Source organism: Struthio camelus, chromosome 7 (assembly GCF_040807025.1).
Source record: "Struthio camelus isolate bStrCam1 chromosome 7, bStrCam1.hap1, whole genome shotgun sequence".
Taxonomy (NCBI): domain Eukaryota; kingdom Metazoa; phylum Chordata; class Aves; order Struthioniformes; family Struthionidae; genus Struthio; species Struthio camelus.
Window position 1 is genome coordinate 42,752,204 of NC_090948.1, and position 12,822 is coordinate 42,765,025.

General features: G+C 40.8%; 1 protein-coding gene across 4 annotated transcripts in view; it reads right to left on the minus strand.

The window, feature by feature from the left end:
• PRKG1 (protein kinase cGMP-dependent 1) overlaps window positions 1-12,822 on the minus strand; it is a 543,168-nt gene that overhangs the window by 330,435 nt on the left and 199,911 nt on the right. The gene's annotated exons all lie outside the window — the stretch shown is intronic.

Here is a 12,822-nt window from a genome sequence, read left to right on the forward strand (position 1 = left end):
TTCTTCAGAGACAGCAGGGATTTTCCCTTGTGTAGATCTCTATATTTAGTCCTAAGCACTAACTGAGCTGCTCAACTGACTTCAGATGATTTGAGTTCATTCCAATTCCCATAAAAACAATGATTTAGGCCGTCCAGTGTATGTCATATACTAGTAAAAGCCACGGCCATCGTCATTACAGTGGCAGCTGTGCTTTTGCGTTGCTGTTTAGGGAGACTGCAAAATACCCTGAAAAACTGAAGAATTACCCAAATACATTTGGCCCTCCTTACGCACTCCATTTTCCTCCTCATGATTAAAATGATATACTATTTTAATCTCATTTCCTTCTGCTCGGTATTGGATAGAGGCTGAAGAGACTAGAACTTCATTACACACGTTTCAAACAGTGATTGTGTTTAGGCTCAACGGTGAAGGTTTTGGCAAATAATTTCAAGAAGTAAATCAAAGTTTTCAAAGTCCGCTGTCCAGGTGGTTTGTATTGTAGTCTAAAGTAAAATGCTCCCACTCTCATTACTTTCAGAGAGAAGATGCAGCTCATAAAATGTAACGAGTTTTTCAGATCTGCAATTCTGAGAACTTGTTTGCTTGCTTTTAATTAAAAAGTTTGTCTGCTATTTTTTTGATTTAATTTGAATCCAAGTGCTTTTAAACACTGGCACTTAAATAACGTTATATCCATCTTTGCCCAAAACATTTAGAGCGGGTAAGTGCAAGTAAATTACAGACTTCTTTAGAGCATTACAATCTTCATTAAATCTTGGTCACTGAAGACCACATCTGAGGTATCACAACACATGGGAAACCTGCAGTTTTTTTCTGACTTAGCTAAGATGCCACTAGTAAATGGATTTATGGTTAGAAATATTATTTAATAAAGAAGATTTCAGCTGTTTTGTCACTGAGAGCAGGAAGGACAATGAATTTGATGTGAAACACTAGTGTTTTTCAGTGTAAGCCAGCTATGATAGCGGATTTTTCTTCTTTAGGAACGGTAACTAAAGTAAAGTATCATTCACTATTTTAAACTGACTAAATTAGGTGGGCCGTTTTAAATTACTGCAGTAACACAAAGATGAAGGCTTCCTAACACACACGGCTAGATTCCCTAAACCGCTGCATTTTAAGTTTAAACATGATCGGTTGTCATTATGGCGAATGCATCGTCAGGTGCCTTCTCCGTAAATAGCTTCTACCTTGTGACCATTATAGGGAAAGGGAAAGCTTTTCTTTAAGTTCTCCTAGAGTGATAAACTATTGCTCCACTGTTCTCTTTCACTTGATAATTTAGCAAAGCAGGAACGAAAAGGAACAGAACGGAAAGGAACGGAACAGAAAGGAAAAAGGAATAGCAGCTGCGTTTACCTGTCCATATGTGCTAGCTCAGGAATTTATTTTGATGTGGTTTATATTCCCTGAAGAGTAGGTTGCAAACAATTTGTATGCCGCTGGCTTAGCTCCTTATTTGGGGAGCTGGGCTGTAGCATCAGCCCCCAAGCGAGCATGGGAATATGTAGGACACACAGACCCTGCTCCAGTTGTGATTTCACAACTCCTAAAGATAAGCCAGCAATCACAGATGGTGAATACCACCCCCCCCCCCCCCAAAAAAAAGTACAAGCAACATAGACAGGGTAGTAGATAGACATGTGTTTTTCAGTCTCTATTTTGCTTTTCCATATATTAAAACATAACCTCGAACACTCTGTAATCCAGCACATGGCATACCCATCTGCTATACCAACACCTCTCACGCTTAAAATACCCATGCGACAAAAATGAGAGTGGAGCCCACCTTCGGATCAAGCCACCTACTCGCCATCGGCAACTTCTGGCAGCTTTAGCAGTCACAACACACTCCACAAAACCGCTTCTAATTTTCCCCCAAAAGTTGCTTTCCATCACTCCTGCGTGTTTTCTTCTGGTGTCCGACATCCCGCCTGCCCCCTCCCGCTGCAGGCTCCCAGCCTTTCCCAAAATAAGGAAACAAGAATTAGCCACGTTATACTTGAGGAGTATTTACAAGAAGGCTTGTCCTAATCTTTGGTATTTGCATATAGATATTTCATTTGCATATAGATATTTCATTTCATTTCCACAGGATGAATTTTAGTTTTGAAAAAGCGGAGAGCTTGGTTGCATCTCCAGACTGAGATGGACAAGCAACTGGTGTCCATTTTGCCCCTTGCGAAGCACTAAAATAGGGCAAAAAAACAGTGCCAGTCTTTTAAGGGATGCACTTTAGGCATCCTTTATGCGCTCTTTAAACGTCTGCAGAGATCTGTCAACGACCTTTAACCATGCAGAGGGCAAATATCGCTACCCGTCTCATGCTGCATGCTCATGCTGCTCTGTGGAGCCACTGCCAAGGAAGCAGAGCAGGGCTTCAGAAAGGGAAGACTCACCTAAGATCAAAATCCAAAAGTAGAGCTAGTGAGTGAATATGAAGTGCAAAGGGAAGGAGGAAGAAAAATCTAACTGATAAATAGGTTTTCAGGGAAGCGTGAAAATCGGTTTCAAGCTAATTGCTTATGGAGTCAAAGTGCTTTGCTGAAAATACATAGGGAAAAATTCATTTCCAGAAGATAAGCTGCTCATTACCTAAAGAGCTGTATCTAAAAACAAGGGAGATATCACCCTTTTTTATATTTGTCCTGGAAGCCAGGGTGCACTGGCATATGCCACTGATAATTTTCACTCAAAATAAATTAAAAAATAACAAATACAATTCATGTTTTCTATTTACTACTTTTCCTTTGTAAAATATATGAAGCAGTCTGGTCCTGAATCATTTCCCCAGCTTTTAGAAGAAAACATTTTGAAAATGTTGACTCTTCTACAGTTACTCGAATGAGAGAACCAGAATTCTTAAAGAAACAAAAGAATTTACCGTAAAATTTTACGGTAGAAATATTAAAGACTAAACGGGGCAGAAAGAGTTCATGATTTTTAAAAAATACCTACACATTGCAGACACAATTGCTGACTGTTGATCTGAAAAGTGTTTCAGCATTTTAGGAAGAATAAAAAAAAATTGCTTCCAGTTTGCTCTTTGGTCTTTTCTTGCTAACATTTTGTAAGCACAGTCATAATTTTTATTTCCGCAGCTAGGTTTTAAACTCCGTTTGCATGTTCTTAAGCGGTAGTGTACCCCAAGTCGTATGGCCCCTCTAATAGCCCAAATCTGTCCTGCGGACAACACGACAAGCTTGAATACGCTGCTTACAACACCAGCCATCGTTTCGGTCCAGCCTTTCAGCTGACTGGTAAAATTTATATATAGGCACTTAAAGAAGTGAGTCAGTGGGGATGATGGTGCTGTCCCCGGGTGTTGAAAGCAACATTAATTGTGCTAACCTTTTATCAGTTCAGATATCTGAACTTATTCCAACTGATGCAGAGATTTGGTTTTAAGATCACCAAAATGGGAGTTTAACAAAAGTAACGTACTTAAGGCGATGTACAACTCCTCCGATACAGAAAGGTTCCTCGAGACCTTGAAAATTAATCTGTTGTAACTCAGAAAGAAATCTCAAACTACGGAGGGTGAAAGCACTCTTAAGAACGAGGCTTTTCGTGGCCATCAGGAAAGGTAGCATGAGGGTCATTTCATTTTATCAAGTACCTTCTACAGTGGTGTTAGAAAAAGAAAGAGAAGGTGTGTGCTGGGTCTGAAACATGGATCAGTCATTCCTGTAAGAGTCTGTCTTGGGACCAAGCCGCAAATTGTCCGGCTATTAGTAGTGACAAATATCCTAGCATAAGAAACTGTTGCATATTGGTGAGCTAAAAAGAGATCCAGACCAGTTTGCTCCATTATATTTTAGTCTGAGAAAAGGGCCAAAGGCAGTAAATTAATACGGGCTGCAAAGAGTATTATTGCATTGCCTTGTTTATCAAACTCAGCTCAAAGCCCAGGGTTAGTATCATTAGCAAAGTTCAGGCATCTCATTTATCAGAACTGCTCTAGCCTTATCATTTCATGCATCAATAACGTTTCCAGAGACATGAATAAAAAGGGATGAAAATGAAGCTCTTGTGAAGTAATTATTTTACAGCTGTTGTTAATATTAACTACTTCTTCAAGGGTTGCACGGAGAAAGTCATAAATCCACTTACGAGTGTTTAAACGTGTTAGTTTTTCGGATTAGCTGACTACGCAATTAAAACCTAAAGAAAAATATCAACAAAAACCGTTCTCAGGGGTATTTCAAAAACAACTCAAGTGCTTTATTTTTTTATGATGATCACACTTCTTCCGCATCAGACAGTAAATGTTATTTTATTATAAGCACTAGCAGGCGGGCCTGCTCTGTTTTTAAACCTAGACTTGCACCGAAAGCTTTTTCCTACAACAAAATGATTTCATACTATGGAGTCTGAAATAATTTCATGCGTCTGAACAAGAAGAGAGTTATTCTCTGTAACAGGAACACGTCAGATGGCAGGATGTAATGCCGGGCTGCAAGGACTATCTTCAGTTACCTGAAGGTGGGAGTTCAAGGCCTTTTGAGGCTCTGTAGTCTGTCCAAGACATCCCCTACGAACTAGCAGATACAACTCAGGATCTATAGAAGACTCCTTCCTTTCTGGAGAGCAGCCAGGATACCTGGCGGTAGACACCTACATTTGGCTTGAATCACTTCAGATTTACCCCACAGGAGGGCTTTCGCTGAATTGCACGTGATTTCTAAACCTCCCAAGCTGCTACTGCAAGAATATTTGACCGATACTCTTCAAGAATTCTAACAGTCTGCGTAGCTTTGCACGGCTTTATTTCTCCAGGTGTTCAAAATCATCACGAAATAAAACTAGAATGGGACTTTTCCCCGTGTTCCGTTCTGAAAATTTAGCTGCAACCCATGTTTTTGAGCCCCAATACTAGCAGCTGGTATCTCTTTCGCTTAAACGATCTGTGAGTTTTCAAGGGACCGTCTTCTAACACCTTCTCAAAAATCGCAAAAATTGCTGCTGCGTTCGCTCACTCTCATCTTTTCAATGTATTGGTAAGTACTCCATAATCGACCACCCTGATTTATCCTGGCATAAGGTGGTGTAGTTAAATGTCCATCTACTGCCTGGCAGAAATTAGCTATCATCCCAAGGAGAGTTTAAAATTACATCAGCCTAAAAGGGTAAAAACGGAGGCTGCAAAAAGGGAGGCCGGGAGCCATCCATCAGCACAGGATTGTCCCTATGGCTGAGGTCTAAGCACCTACTAGACCGTCTGACGCCGGCTGTGGTCAAGCTCCTCTTGAAATCGTGTACAACTCCAGCCAGGGCCAAGCTAAAATACAGCGAGAGCTTAAAACAGACCCCAGGAACCGGCTTGGACTATTAAATGAAATACCGATTGCTAAAACGCTTTAGGTAATGTGCGGAAGATAAAGGGAAGCAACCGGCAGTGTTAACACGGAGACTCATCACTGTGGACTAAACAGCATTTAGGGCCTTACGATTTATTAAATGTATATCTATGAGCAGTCCTTTAAGTCCCTTGCCTAGCCCTTAAATTCTTGACTGAAAAAGTTCCTCCTTGATTTTGCAGAAAGTTTTTATGTTTCACCGACTCCCTATATGATAGCTAAAACATGCTTCAGCCTCTCTCTTCCCTTCCTGCCTTGGAGACAGATTGCAGTGTCTTCACTTAGCAAAACAGCTCAACTGGCACCAAAATAACCACTGCTTTCTCGCTGATCTAATGAGCGCTACTAAGAAAGTCCGCTCACAGCAGCGCCTCTCCTCTGAAGCATCTGCAAGTGATGGAATAAAGGTAACAGCAGTATTAAACTGACTGAAAGGACCAAGGGGAAAACTCCAGGTAGGTAGGTAACACTGGGAGAAAGCTAATCCCGACTAAGCTTAATAGAAACAAAGGGAAGGTAAATAATTCAGTAAAAAAAATTTAAAAATAGATGAACAATTCTGGTCACATGAGCCGTGGAAAAGGCTCTAAGGGAGAAAAAAAATTAAAATGCAAAATTTTACATCCTGAAGCAAGTGGGAAATGCTAAAACAACTAACAGCAGGCAAACTGAACAAACCATAATGCTAAGGACAGGAAAAAACAAAAAATTAAATAAGTACTTTTTTTTTTTTTTTAATAAAAGCACTAATCCAAACACATAAAAGAGAAAAACCAGATTTTCTCAACTACAAAGACAACACGTACACACCCCAGCTAGGAAAACATTTAAAGAAGAAGAAAGTCTGCTCTAGGAATTTCTTATTTTTTATACTAGCTAAAAATCAAACACAGAAAAATCCATACGGAAAATTCCTGAAGGCAACATCAGTGCTCTATCAGTGCTAGAGAGCCACATGGCAGCAGCACCAAGCCCTCACATACTTCTGTTTTAGCCCCAACTGCAGTTGTTCCTGCACCAGTAGCTGAAACACGCTCTACCCTTGAAATTAACAAACATATTTATTCCATAAAATGGGAAAGATAAAGCATTCCTTTCGAGAATCAAATACAACTTTGCAGACACTTGCATTTTCCTCATAAATAAGTCATTTTCTTGTTATTTCAGTCTCATGTTTCCTTAAGAACCAGGTTCGTGGAGCTTTCTTCTCTTTTAGACCTTTCAGGTTAGAAACAGTTAAAGGGATGATGGGGTGGGGGGAAAGAAAACTTTTCAAATTTTTTGCCACCAGTATTTAGGTCAGAAAGAGAAAATAACTCTCCTTCTATGTCATTCAGGGTAATAAAACAGTAACATATGGCCAAAAGCATCTATTTACCAGGAGCAAGTGCATTCGGACAGAACTGTTAGCTTTCTCTTCTAAAGATTTTCCAGCGGTGAAAGCCCAACTCAAAAGTGACTTTTCTTAAAGATTAGTGGATAGTGTTTCTCCAGCCAGTGAAGTGACAAAGATCAAACCTTCCTGGCCTGAAAATCCTGAAATAATAAGCAAAAGGCCACAGGTATACAGTCAGGAAAAAAAGAGTCACCTACAAAATGCACAAAATGCAGTTCTCAAGCTCATGAGCTCTTCCAAATGCAAAGAAGCAAAGGGCTGCTTAAAAATAGATCACCACAGGAGAGAGAAAACCACCTTTCATCGGCCTCATCGCCCAGTGAACGGGCTTCCTCCATCCAGCTTCTTCCTCTAGAAGAGACCCTCAGCATCTGCCTCGCTTACGATTACAAAACGTTGCTCTTTCCCCTTTTTTCCTCTAAATTTCTGATTGGACCTGACTTGCTGTGTTTTAATCAACTTCGTTGCGCCACTTGGAACCAGCTGACGTTTACATGAATGAAGAGAATAATGAAAATAAAGGTTAAAGTGAGCAATAACCCCTAAAGCAGTTGGGTGCAGGGTCAGCAGCTAACCTTTTGAAACGTTAGCGCTGCCACAGTGCCCAGCTCTCCTAACCGATGCAGTGACTTGAGTCTTGAGATCCAGGGATTGCACCAAGATTAAAAACCAAAACAAACAAACAAAAAAACCCCAATGTATCAGAAGGAAACAACTCATGCCATAAACCATGCCATAAATCATATGGCATAAATCATGCCATATTGCCTCTTTTTTTTTTTTTTTTGGCCCTCCTTCCGTAACTGGCTCTTCTGTTTTTGCCATCAAGTTCAATAAGCCTTTGGGCATTTTGGGTAGACAGTGGGCCCAGGTGTTGTATGAATTTTTCATTTTGCTCTTCCCATCTCAAACTATTCTCCCTTTGATTAGACTCTCTCTCATTGCTGTTAAAATTTCACTGCCCGACACTGCAGTCCTCAGGCCCATCCCTCCTTAGATGCGGGTTTACTGAGCCATGGAGATGCTACACTGGAATAAACTCCTACCTACTGAACAAGAACAGTGGAAAAAAAGGTTTGGTTCTGTCTCATCCCTTTTTCCCTTGAAGGAATAATCAAATTCCACTTTCTTGCATTTCCTGGAAAAAGTGTAACGGTCCGCTTAATCCCTAAATCCATCAGTCTTTACGCAGGCAATTCATGCTGGTGGCTGCCCGTACAGAACTGCTTTATCATAAAATTGCTCTAACTCATAACATTAATTGACGTTTAGCCCTTGAGCCAGAAATATTTTTACCTTGGCTGTGTAGCATTCAGCAAGTGGTCTCCACGACATACCAACGGCATGAAGAAGAAACTTTATTAATGGTTGGAGTCCAGATCGCAAAGCCACGAGCAGAATTGAGCACCACGGATGTACCAGATATCGGGGGAGTCTGATTGCTACAGCTCCGGTGTGCCATATATCGACCATTTACAGACCCCAGGATGCAAAAGTCATGTCCCGCCACGCTACAACCTCTTGCTCCAGCCAGCCCGTGTGCCATGGTACAGCAGGAAACTCTTAAATGCAATTGCATTCAACGTGCAACGCTGATCTAATAAAAGCATCAGTGTCCAGAGAGCTACAATTTCACAGATGAGGACGGGGCAAAGTCCCCGTAAGTGTTAGAACAGAACATACAGAGGCAGCATCGTCCTCTAAGGGTTTTCAATGACTCTCTGCAATTTTAATGCCTTGTTTTTCCTTGCCAGTTATCAACGTTACGAAGCTACTTTTAAAGTGATGGTATTTTCTGCAGCTGCAGCTAGTAGGCTAGGGAGGTATTTCCATAGGACTGCATCAAAAAAAAACAAAAAAAAGGCAGCTGAGGAAAAATTCAAACTCATCCAAGCTTGGGCGATACCAACGACAAACTACTTCCTTTAATGTGCTGCACGGCAGCAACTTTTGGGCAATTAGCAGTGCTGACAGGCACAGCAGCTTAGCAACTCTGGTGCTAGTGTTTGAGGAGACACGCCTAAGTTTTAACAAAAAAAAAAAAAAAGAGATTTACATAATTTACAGGTTAACAACCACAGTTTGTGCTTTCTTTTTTCATTCTTATTATTTCCCTGAAAACACAGACTGGGAGTCTTGTGCATAACTCCACTGAGGCTGACAGCATTTTATTGAGATTTTTCTTTTGTGAGAAGTTTTTTTATTTGAATTCTGCCCCTGAATGTACACAATTTTGGAACTCATTCCTCTCACAAAATTATAGTATTCCCCTAAACTGCTTGCAATAATAATACTAAATGCTATTCATCAAATTATTCATTACAAGTAATGAGAACTACTGCATATTATTAACAGTGGATGAATTTTCATTTACTAAACAGATCTTCTGGCTTATCAAATGCTGAATTAAAAAATTGTACATACAACTTGAATTCTCTGGGCAGGGTCTTTTTTTCTTTTTTTTTCCCCCTCTTTTTTTGACTTACCAGACAGTCCCCCTATACTAATGCACAACATCACTTTCAAGGTCTTATGTATCTTTTCGCTTCCTTCAGGTTCTTGCAATAATGCACTTGAAAATCCCATTTGCTTGGAAAGGTGCAAGACAAACTTTCTTTAGCGTACAGGAAAGATTCCTAATTAACTCGGCAACTTTCCACAGGACTTTTCCAGCATCCTTTAACCCAACTGGACTCCCGCGCTAGGACGACGGACTGCAACTGTGGCAAATTATCCCCATGCTGCCATTGGCCTCGGCACTAGCACTAGATGGACAGGGAGATTTCAGACACGCTAGCGTTCAGCCTAGTATTAACCTGCACATGCGGTGGGGAGAAGACAGCTAGCCAGAACAGAAGTATAAAAAACCCAACCCGAAACCCAGTATATTTTTAGTACTCAGGTCACACACTGAGTCAACAATGTGATTTCTGAGTGATCTGAAAACCTAGTTTACGGCTTTTACCATTTTAAGGCACTGAACTTGTTTCCTCCAAGAGGAGACAACGGCAATTTGGGATATACGGGTAAGCAGACATATCTAGAGTTTATTACTCTCCCAGAGGATTAAAGACAGCATTTTAGCTATGAAATCATTCATTTTTAATAACAAATAAGTGAAGTTGCCTTCTCCTTATTCTAATACACTGAATAAAATTATTTGTTAGAATCAGGCTGTAGAAAGTCTGTGACTCTCCTCTTAAGCTGTGAGCAGCCTCAAATATTCCCTTTGGGCCATTTGAGAGCCCTGGATCAACCACAGGTACAGGAAAAATCTAGCTGCTGATTTCCATTTCCATTGCTGGATATGTAACGGAAGTGGATCTGTGAGCAACAGGAGCACTTGAGAAAGCCATGACAATGACTTACTTGGAGCAAGAGAGTGAAAAATCTTCATCGGAGGGAAAAAAAAAGAAAATTTCTCCTTGCAGTAACGTTTGAGAATGGAAAGCAAAAGCTTCAAATTAGCAGCCAATAATAAGGTGTCAAAAACTTTGTAGTAGCTGTCTTAAACAGCAAACCACTTATTCATGCGATGCGGCCCTACCTTCCTCACTGAGATCAGGAGAAACCCTTGGGCATTCAGAAGCTCTTTCTTCTCAGACCTGTACACCTCTCCTACTTTTACTTAAGAATGTAATAATACAGACTGCAAAAGTATTATAATCGTTCTCTTAGAACAAGCTTTCAAAAGACCTGCATGGTCTCTCATTAAGAGAGGTCAAAATGAACCAAGAAGGACTCAGATAAGAATAATTAAAATTCAAGCTCTCTTAAATTATTTTTTGAAGACAAAGTTCTTCCTAGAGTGATATATGCCCTTAAATTTGCAGTCTCCCACAGAGGGAGCCTCAGCTGAAGAGCCAACATAGACTAATGCCGTGAGTAACGATATTAGAACTTTATTATTTACAAAGCCAAAGCAACAGTACACATACGAACCCATTACAGCAATGCGATGTCAACGCGGCTGACACATTGTCATGGCCCAAAGGCATTGCTGAACTTCACAGAACCGCAAAGCATTCTTCCTTCAGTCTTTGCTGGAACGTCATCTTTTAAAAAGAAACACTTAAAGTCCTTGTAACGAAGTACTGGCAGGCAACTTCTGACACTGTAAAGGTAGTGGAAACCCATCTCCTGAAAACTGGGAAGTCCTGACTTAAAGTGTTCCTGTAAATGATGGTTGGATGATGCCCCTTGATACATCCTTCACCGCCTCCAGCGATAGGGTTGATTGGGTGTCTATTTTCATCACACTTATCAATTATTTACTTCTCCCAAAATAAACCTGGCGAAGCTAAAAGCTGTCCTCAGACTTGACGACCTCTAGCATGGTAAGCAAGCGTACATGCCCAACAGCTGCCTGCAGAAGACGGTGCGTATTATCCCAATTTTACGACACCAGTGGGCAAGCAATAGAGTATAACAAACAAACGCAGCCCCCTCTTCCGTGAAGAAAGGTCTCTCTGAGGATGGTTATAGTAGCAACCCTACCACTGCCCCTGATTTAACCAGGAGAAAAGTAAAACCAAGTATCAAGTCACAATCTGGAAGTGATGGCTCGTGAAAACATATGAAAAAAAGCAGTAATAGTAAAGCTGATGGTAAAAGCTGCTGGCAGGATTATTTCCTATTCAATTCACTGGTAGGAATGGGATGAAAACAAGCATTATGCAGAAACAGTATGACTACACAGCGTTATATGAGGTAGTGCTCACAGCACCAGGAATCGGGTCCCTTTTGGCTCTGTATTTCTAACAGGAAAGAAACAATAATCACGCTCTCATTTCTTTTCCTAGGAATCTAGCATCTCCCCTCTTTCCCTTCTCCTTCCCATTTCCTTTAACTGTATCATAACAAGAGCTTGAGACTTCCGTGAATTCCACATCACCACCAATCCTCCAAAATTTTACTCAGACAGAGACATAGACTATACCTCTACATGGATAACGCACCTACAGGGAAGGCAAGTACGGGCAGGATGGAGTAGATCAATACCTGCTTCCCGTTCGTAGCCACGGTCCCCTTCGTTTCCCAGCAGACTAATATGAGAGGGAGATAAAGTGTCTCATAAAAGCACCCAATACACCGTGGCTGAAGCAGCCCTGAGGTCTCCGGTGCTGTGGCTCTGTACACATGCTCTCCTCGCTGGGGCTACACATGACTTGTACAACGTGCACGTTTGGCACACCTAACTAAAATTGCAATATCTGGGATTACGGATTTCTTGGAAGTATAAACTGAGCTGCCGATGAACTGCCTGTGGGTTAGCCAGTTAGCATTTTTAAAGAGATGAAGTTTACACAGGTGAAAACAGAGTCACTCAGTCAAGTTCTTTGGGATTATGGAGAAGCATGTTCCTTGCAAGAACATCTAGTTATCTTTTCCTGTCTTGACATTTCTGCCTATTTCTTCTCTTACTTTTTTTCTAATTAGATACTTTTAAAAGACTTTTTCTTCTGAATGGGGACTCATGCCTCATTTTGATAGTACTTCTGTGTCTCTGTATTATCCTCATCATCTATCCCATCTGCTTCCTTCTAACTCCTCCACTACAGTGTCTTTAAACCACAGAACTATTTCTCTTCTCACATAAAACCTCTCTGCTTAAGATGTCATTGGCAGCTCTGGACCTCAAGGTCATGAACTGCGATACCATGCATCCCGATTCTCAACTCTTTATAAGCTGAATTTAAATGAAAATATGTTTCTGTTCTACATGGTAATGTGATTTCCCTCCACGTATTGTGTAACCCATGCTTGCGCTCACAACATTCATAGAAGACAGTAGTTACTGGAGAATTGCTAAAGACTTTTAGCAGGGAATCCTTGATCCCCCTTTTTTTCCCCTCCGATTCTGCCCATTTAGTCGGCTAAGAAATACATAAGAGTTCCTCTTAAAGACTCAACTCAAAAGGACAAGATATGCTTCAGCAACATACTCATCTTGGTCGTATCCCTACCCATCGTGGCTCAGAGAAAACTCCTACCCAGTCAGATCATTTATGATTCATCCCTACAGGTGGCCTGAGAGTGTACAGCAGATTAGGAATGCAA